The following is a 7,013-nucleotide window of genomic DNA, read 5'->3' as shown; positions in this document are numbered from 1 at the left end:
AAAACTCTGAAACACCAAAACTACAAAAATCCGAAACTCCAAAACTCCAAAACTCCGAATCTCCAAAACTACAAAATTCCGAAACTCCAGAACTATGAAACTCCAAAATACTTAAACTCACAACACTAAATCTCCAAAACTCCGAAACTCCAAAGCTCTAAAACTTAAAATTCGAAACTCCAAAACTCCAAAATTCCGAAACTGCAAAACTCGGAAACTCCGAAAATCTGGAACTCCAAAACTCCAAAACTCCAAAAATCCAAAACTTAAAATTCGAAACTCCAAAACTCCGAAACTGCAAAACTCCAAAATACCGAAACTCCAAAACTCCGAAACTCCGAAAATCCGGAACTCCAAAACTCAAAACTCCAAAGCTCTAAAACCCCAAAAGTCCAAAACTCCAAAAATCCAAAACTCCAAAATTCCGAAACTCGGAAACTCCAAAACTTGGAAACTCCAAAACTCCGAACCTCCAAAACTCTAAAACTCCACAACCCCTCAAAACTGAAAACCTCCAAAAATCCAAAACACCAAAACTCCAATGCTTTAAAAATCCAAAACTCCAAAAATCTAAAAACTTAAAAACTCCAAAACTCCACAAATCTGAAACTGCAAAACTCCAAAACTCCGAAACTCCAAAACTCTGAAACTCCAAAAGTCCAATAATCCGAAACTCCGAAAGTCCACAACTCAAACAATCCAAAACTCCAAAAATCCAAAACTCCAAAAATCCAAAACTCCAAAACTCCAAAACTGCAAAAATCCAAAACTCCAAAATTCCGAAACTCGGAAACTCCAAAACTCCGAACCTCCAAAATCTCCAAAGCTCCACAACCCCGAATCTCCAAAACTCCGAAACTCCAAAAATCCATACCTCCAAAATCCAAAATTCTAAAACTCCAAAACTCCAAAACTACAAAATTTTCGAACAACAAAACCCCAAATCTCCAAAAATCCATACCTCCAACTCCAAAAATCCAAAACTCCGAAACTCCAAAACTCCTAAAGTTGAAAAATCCAAAACTCCAAAGCTCTAAAACTCCAAAACTCCAAAAATCCAAAACTCCAAAACTCCGAAACTCCAAAAATCCAAAACACCAAAACTCCAAAACTCTGAAACTCCAAAACTCCAAAACTACAACATTACGAAACTCCAAAACTGCAAAAATCCAAAACTCCAAAATTCCGAAACTCGGAAACTCCAAAACTCCGAAACTCCGAAAATCCAGAACTCCAAAACTCCAAAACTCCAAAGCTCTAAAACTCCAGACGTCCAATAATCCGAAACTCCGAAAGTCCAAAACTCCAAACATACAAAACTCCAAAAATCCAACTTAAAATTCGAAACTCCAAAACTCCGAAACTGCAAAACTCCAAAACTCCGAAACTCCAAAACTCCGCAACTCCAAAGCTCTAAAACTCCAAAAGTCCAAAACTCCAAAAATCCAAAACTCCAAAATTCCGAAACTCGGAAACTCCAAAACTTGGAAACACCAATACTCCGAACCTCCAAAACTCCAAAACTCCACAACCCCTCAAAACTCAAAACCTCCAAAAATCCAAAACACCAAAACTCCAATGCTTTAAAAATCCAAAACTCCAAAAATCGAAAACTTAAAAACTCCAAAACTCCAAAACTCCACAAATCCTAAACTCCAAAACTCCAAAACTGAAACTCCAAAACTCCGAAACTGACAAATTCCGAAACTCCGCAACCCCGAATCTCCAAAACTCAGAAACTCCAAAACTCCGAAACTCCAAAAATCCAGAACTCCAAAACTCCAAAGCTCTAAAACTCCAAAAGTCCAATAATCCGAAACTCCGAAAGTCCAAAACTCAAACAATCCAAAACTCCAAAAATCCAAAACTTAAAATTCGAAACTCCAAAACTCCGAAACTGCAAAACTCCAAAATTCCGAAACTCCAAAACTCCGAAACTCCGAAAATCCGGAACTCCAAAACTCCAAAACTCCAAAGCTCTAAAACTCCAAAAGTCCAAAACTCCAAAACTGCAAAAATCCAAAACTCCAAAATTCCGAAACTCGGAAACTCCAAAACTCCGAACCTCCAAAATCTCCAAAGCTCCACAACCCCGAATCTCCAAAACTCCGAAACTCCAAAAATCCATACCTCCAAAATCCAAAATTCTAAAACTCCAAAACTCAAAAACTACAAAATTTTCGAACAACAAAACCCCAAATCTCCAAAAATTCATACCTCCAAAACTCCAAAAATCCAAAACTCCGAAACTCCAAAACTCCAAATGTTGAAAAATCCAAAACTCCAAAGCTCTAAAACTCCAAAAGTCCAATAATTCGAAACTCCGAAAGTCCAAAACTCCAAAAATCTAAGACTCCAAAAATCCAAAAATCCAAAACTCGAAAACTCCAATACTCCAAAGCTCTAAAACTCCAAAAGTCCAATAATCCGAAACTCCGAAAGTCCAAAACTCCTAAAATCCAAGACTCCAAAAATCCAAAACTCCAAAAATCCAAAACTCGAAAACTCCAAAACTGCAAAAATCCAAAACTCCAAAATTCCGAGACTCGGAAACTCCAAAACTCGGAAACTTCAAAACTCCGAACCTCCAAAATCTCCAAAACTCCACAACCCCGAATCTCCAAAACTCCGAAACTCCAAAAATCCATACCTCCAAAATCGAAAATTCTAAAACTCCAAAACTACAAAACTACAAAATTCTGGAACAACAAAACCCCGAATCTCCAAAAATCCAAAAATCCGAAACTCCAAAACACAAAAATTCCGAAACTCCACAACCCTGAACCTCTAAAACTCCGAAACTCCAAAACTCCGAAACTCCGAAACTCCAGAACTCCGAAACTCCAAAAATCCAAAACTCGAAAACTCGAAAACTGCAAAAATCCAAAACTCCAAAATTCCGAAACTCGGAAACTCCAAAACTCCGAACCTCCAAAATCTCCAAAGCTCCACAACCCCGAATCTCCAAAACTCCGAAACTCCAAAAATCCATACCTCCAAAACTCCAAAAATCCAAAACTCTGAAACTCCAAAACTCCAAAAGTGCAAAAATCCAAAACTCCAAAGCTCTAAAACTCCAAAAGTTCAATAATCCGAAACTCCGAAAGTCCAAAACTCCAAACATCCAAAACTCCAAAAATCCAAAACTTAAAATTCGAAACTCCAAAACTCCGAAACTGCAAAACTCCAAAATTCCGAAACTCCAAAACTCCGAAACTCCGAAAATCCGGAACTCCAAAACTCCAAAACTCCAAAGCTCTAAAACTCCAAAACTCCGAACCTCCAAAACTCCACAACCCCTCAAAACTGAAAACCTCCAAAAATCCAAAACACCAAAACTCCAATGCTTTAAAAATCCAAAACTCCAAAAATCTAAAAACTTAAAAACTCCAAAACTCCACAAATCTGAAACTCCAAAACTCCAAAACTCCGAAACTCCAAAACTCTGAAACTCCAAAACTCCAAAACTAACAAATTCCGAAACTCCCCAACCCCGAATCTCCAAAACTCTGAAACTCCAAAACTCCGAAGCTCCAAAAATCCAGAACTCCAAAACTCCAAAGCTCTAAAACTCCAAAAGTCCAATAATCCGAAACTCCGAAAGTCCAAAACTCAAACAATCCAAAACTCCAAAAATCCAAAACTTAAAATTCGAAACTCCAAAACTCCAAAATTCCGAAACTCCAAAACTCCGAAACTCCGAAAATCTGGAACTCAGAAAATCTGGAACTCCAAAACACCAAAAGTCCAATAATCCGAAACTCCAAAAGTCCAAACTCCAAAAATCCAAAACTCCAAAAATCCAAAACTCCAAAAATCCAAAACTCGAAAACTCCAAAACTGCAAAAATCCAAAACTCCAAAATTCCGAAACTCGGAAACTCCGAAACTCCGAACCTCCAAAATCTCCAAAGCTCCACAACCCCGAATCTCCAAAACTCCGAAACTCCAAAAATCCATACCTCCAAAATCCAAAATTCTAAAACTCCAAAACTCCAAAACTACAAAATTTTCGAACAACAAAACCCCAAATCTCCAAAAATTCATACCTCCAAAACTCCAAAAATCGAAAACTCCGAAACTCCAAAACTCCAAATGTTGAAAAATCCAAAACTCCAAAGCTCTAAAACTCCAAAAGTCCAATAATTCGAAACTCCGAAAGTCCAAAACTCCAAAAATCCAAGACTCCAAAAATCCAAAAATCCAAAACTCGAAAACTCCAATACTCCAAAGCTCTAAAACTCCAAAAGTCCAATAATCCGAAACTCCGAAAGTCCAAAACTCCTAAAATCCAAGACTCCAAAAATCCAAAACTCCAAAAATCCAAAACTCGAAAACTCCAAAACTGCAAAAATCTAAAACTCCAAAATTCCGAAACTCGGAAACTCCAAAACTCGGAAACTTCAAAACTCCGAACCTCCAAAATCTCCAAAACTCCACAACCCCGAATCTCCAAAACTCCGAAACTCCAAAAATCCATACCTCCAAAATCGAAAATTCTAAAACTCCAAAACTACAAAACTACAAAATTCTGGAACAACAAAACCCCGAATCTCCAAAAATCCGAAACTCCAAAACACAAAAATTCCGAAACTCCACAACCCTGAACCTCTAAAACTCCGAAACTCCGAAACTCCGAAACTCCAAAACTCCGAAACTCCGGAAATCCGAAACTCCAAAACTCCAAAACTCCGAAACTCGAAAACTCCGAAACTCCAAAACTCCGAAACTCCGAAAATCTCGAACTCCAAAACTCCAAAGCTCTAAAACTCCAAAAGTCCAATAATCCGAAACTCCGAAAGTCCAAAACTCCAAAAATCCAAAACTCCAAAAATCCAAAACTCCAAAAATCCAAAACTCCAAAACTCCAAAACTGCAAAAATCCAAAACTCCAAAATTCCGAAACTCGGAAACTCCAAAACTCTGAACCTCCAAAATCTCCAAAGCTCCACAACCCCGAATCTCCAAAACTCTGAAACTCAAAAAATCCATACCTCCAAAATCCAAAATTCTAAAACTCCAAAACTCCAAAACTACAAAATGTTGGAACAACAAAACCCCAAATCTCCAAAAATCCATACCTCCAAAACTCCAAAAATCCAAAACTCCGAAACTCCAAAACTCCAAAAGTGCAAAAATCCAAAACTCCAAAGCTCTAAAACTCCAAAAGTCCAATAATCCGAAACTCCAAAAGTCCAAAACTCCAAAAATCCAAGACTCCAAAAATCCAAAACTCCAAAAATCCAAAACTCGAAAACTCCAAAACTGCAAAAATCCAAAACTCCAAATTTCGAAAATCGGAAACTCCAAAACTCGGAAACTCCTAAACTCCGAACCTCCAAAATCTCCAAAACTCCACAACACCGAATCTCCAAAACTCCGAAAACTCCAAAATTCCATACCTCCAAAATCCAAACTTCTAAAACTCCAAAACTACAAAACTACAAAATTCTGGAACAACAAAACCCCGAATCTCCAAAAATCCATACCTCCAAAACTCCAAAAATCCAAAACTCCGAAACTCCAAAACTCCAAAACTCCAAAACTCCAAAAGTGCAAAAATCCAAAACTCCAAAACTCCAAAACTCCAAAAATCCAAAACTCCAAAACTCCAAAACTCCGAAACTCCGAAACTCCAAAACACCAAAACTCCAAAACTCTGAAACTCCAAAACTCCAAAACTACAAAATTACGAAACTCCAAAACTGCAAAAATCCAAAACTCCAAAATTACGAAACTCGGACACTCCAAAACTCCGAAACTCCGAAACTCCGAAAATCCAGAACTCCAAAACTCCAAAACTCCAAAGCTCTAAAACTCCAGACGTCCAATAATCCGAAACTCCGAAAGTCCAAAACTCCAAACATCCAAAACTCCAAAAATCCAAAACTTAAAATTCGAAACTCCAAAACTCCAAAACTCCGAAACTGCAAAACTCCAAAACTCCGAAACTCCAAAATTCCGAAACTCCAAAACTCCGAAACTCCGAAAATCTGGAACTCCAAAACTCCAAAACTCCAAAGCTCTAAAACTCCAAAACTCCAAAACTCCAAAAATCCAAAACTCCAAAATTCCGAAACTCGGAAACTCCAAAACTCGGAAACTCCAAAACTCCGAACCTCCAAAACTCCAAAACTCCACAACCCCTCAAAACTCAAAACCTCCAAAAATCCAAAACACCAAAACTCCAATGCTTTAAAAATCCAAAACTCCAAAAATCCAAAACTCGAAATATTGAAAACTCCACAAATCCGAAACTCCAAAACTCCGAAACTTCAAAACTCTGAAACTCCAAAACTCCGAAACTCACAAACTCCGAACTCCACAACCCCGAATCTCCTAAACTCTGAAACTCCAAAACTCTGAAACTCCAAAAATCCAGAACTCCAAAACTCCAAAGCTGTAAAACTCCAAATGTCCAATAATCCGAAACTCCGAAAGTCCAAAACTCAAACAATCCAAAACTCCAAAAATCCAAAACTCCAAAAATCCAAAACTCCAAAATTCCGAAACTCGGAAACTCCAAAACTCGGAAACTCCAAAACTCCGAACCTCCAAAACTCCAAAACTCCACAACCCCTCCAAACTCAAAACCTCCAAAAATCCAAAACACCAAAACTCCAATGCTTTAAAAATCCAAAACTCCAAAAATCCAAAACTCCAAAAATCGAAAACTTAAAAACTCCAAAACTCCACAAATCCGAAACTCCAAAACTCCAAAACTCCGAAACTCCAAAAGTCTGAAACTCCAAAACTCCGAAACTCACAAATTCCGAAACTCCGCAACCCCGAATCTCCAAAACTGAAACTCCAAAACTCGGAAACTCAAAAATCCAGAACTCCAAAACTCCAAAGCTCTAAAGCTCCAAAAGTCCAATAATCCGAAACTCCGAAAGTCCAAAACTCAAAGAATCCAGAACTCCAAAAATCCAAAACTTAAAATTCGAAACTCCAAAACTCCAAAATTCCGAAACTCCAAAACTCTGAAACTCCGAAAATCTGGAACTCCAAAAC

Source organism: Amblyomma mixtum, chromosome 10, assembly GCF_055824585.1.
Source record: "Amblyomma mixtum isolate Tamu chromosome 10, ASM5582458v1, whole genome shotgun sequence".
Classification (NCBI taxonomy): Eukaryota; Metazoa; Arthropoda; class Arachnida; order Ixodida; family Ixodidae; genus Amblyomma; species Amblyomma mixtum.
The sequence above is the reverse complement of the archived record's forward strand: the minus strand, read 5'-3'. Positions refer to the sequence as shown.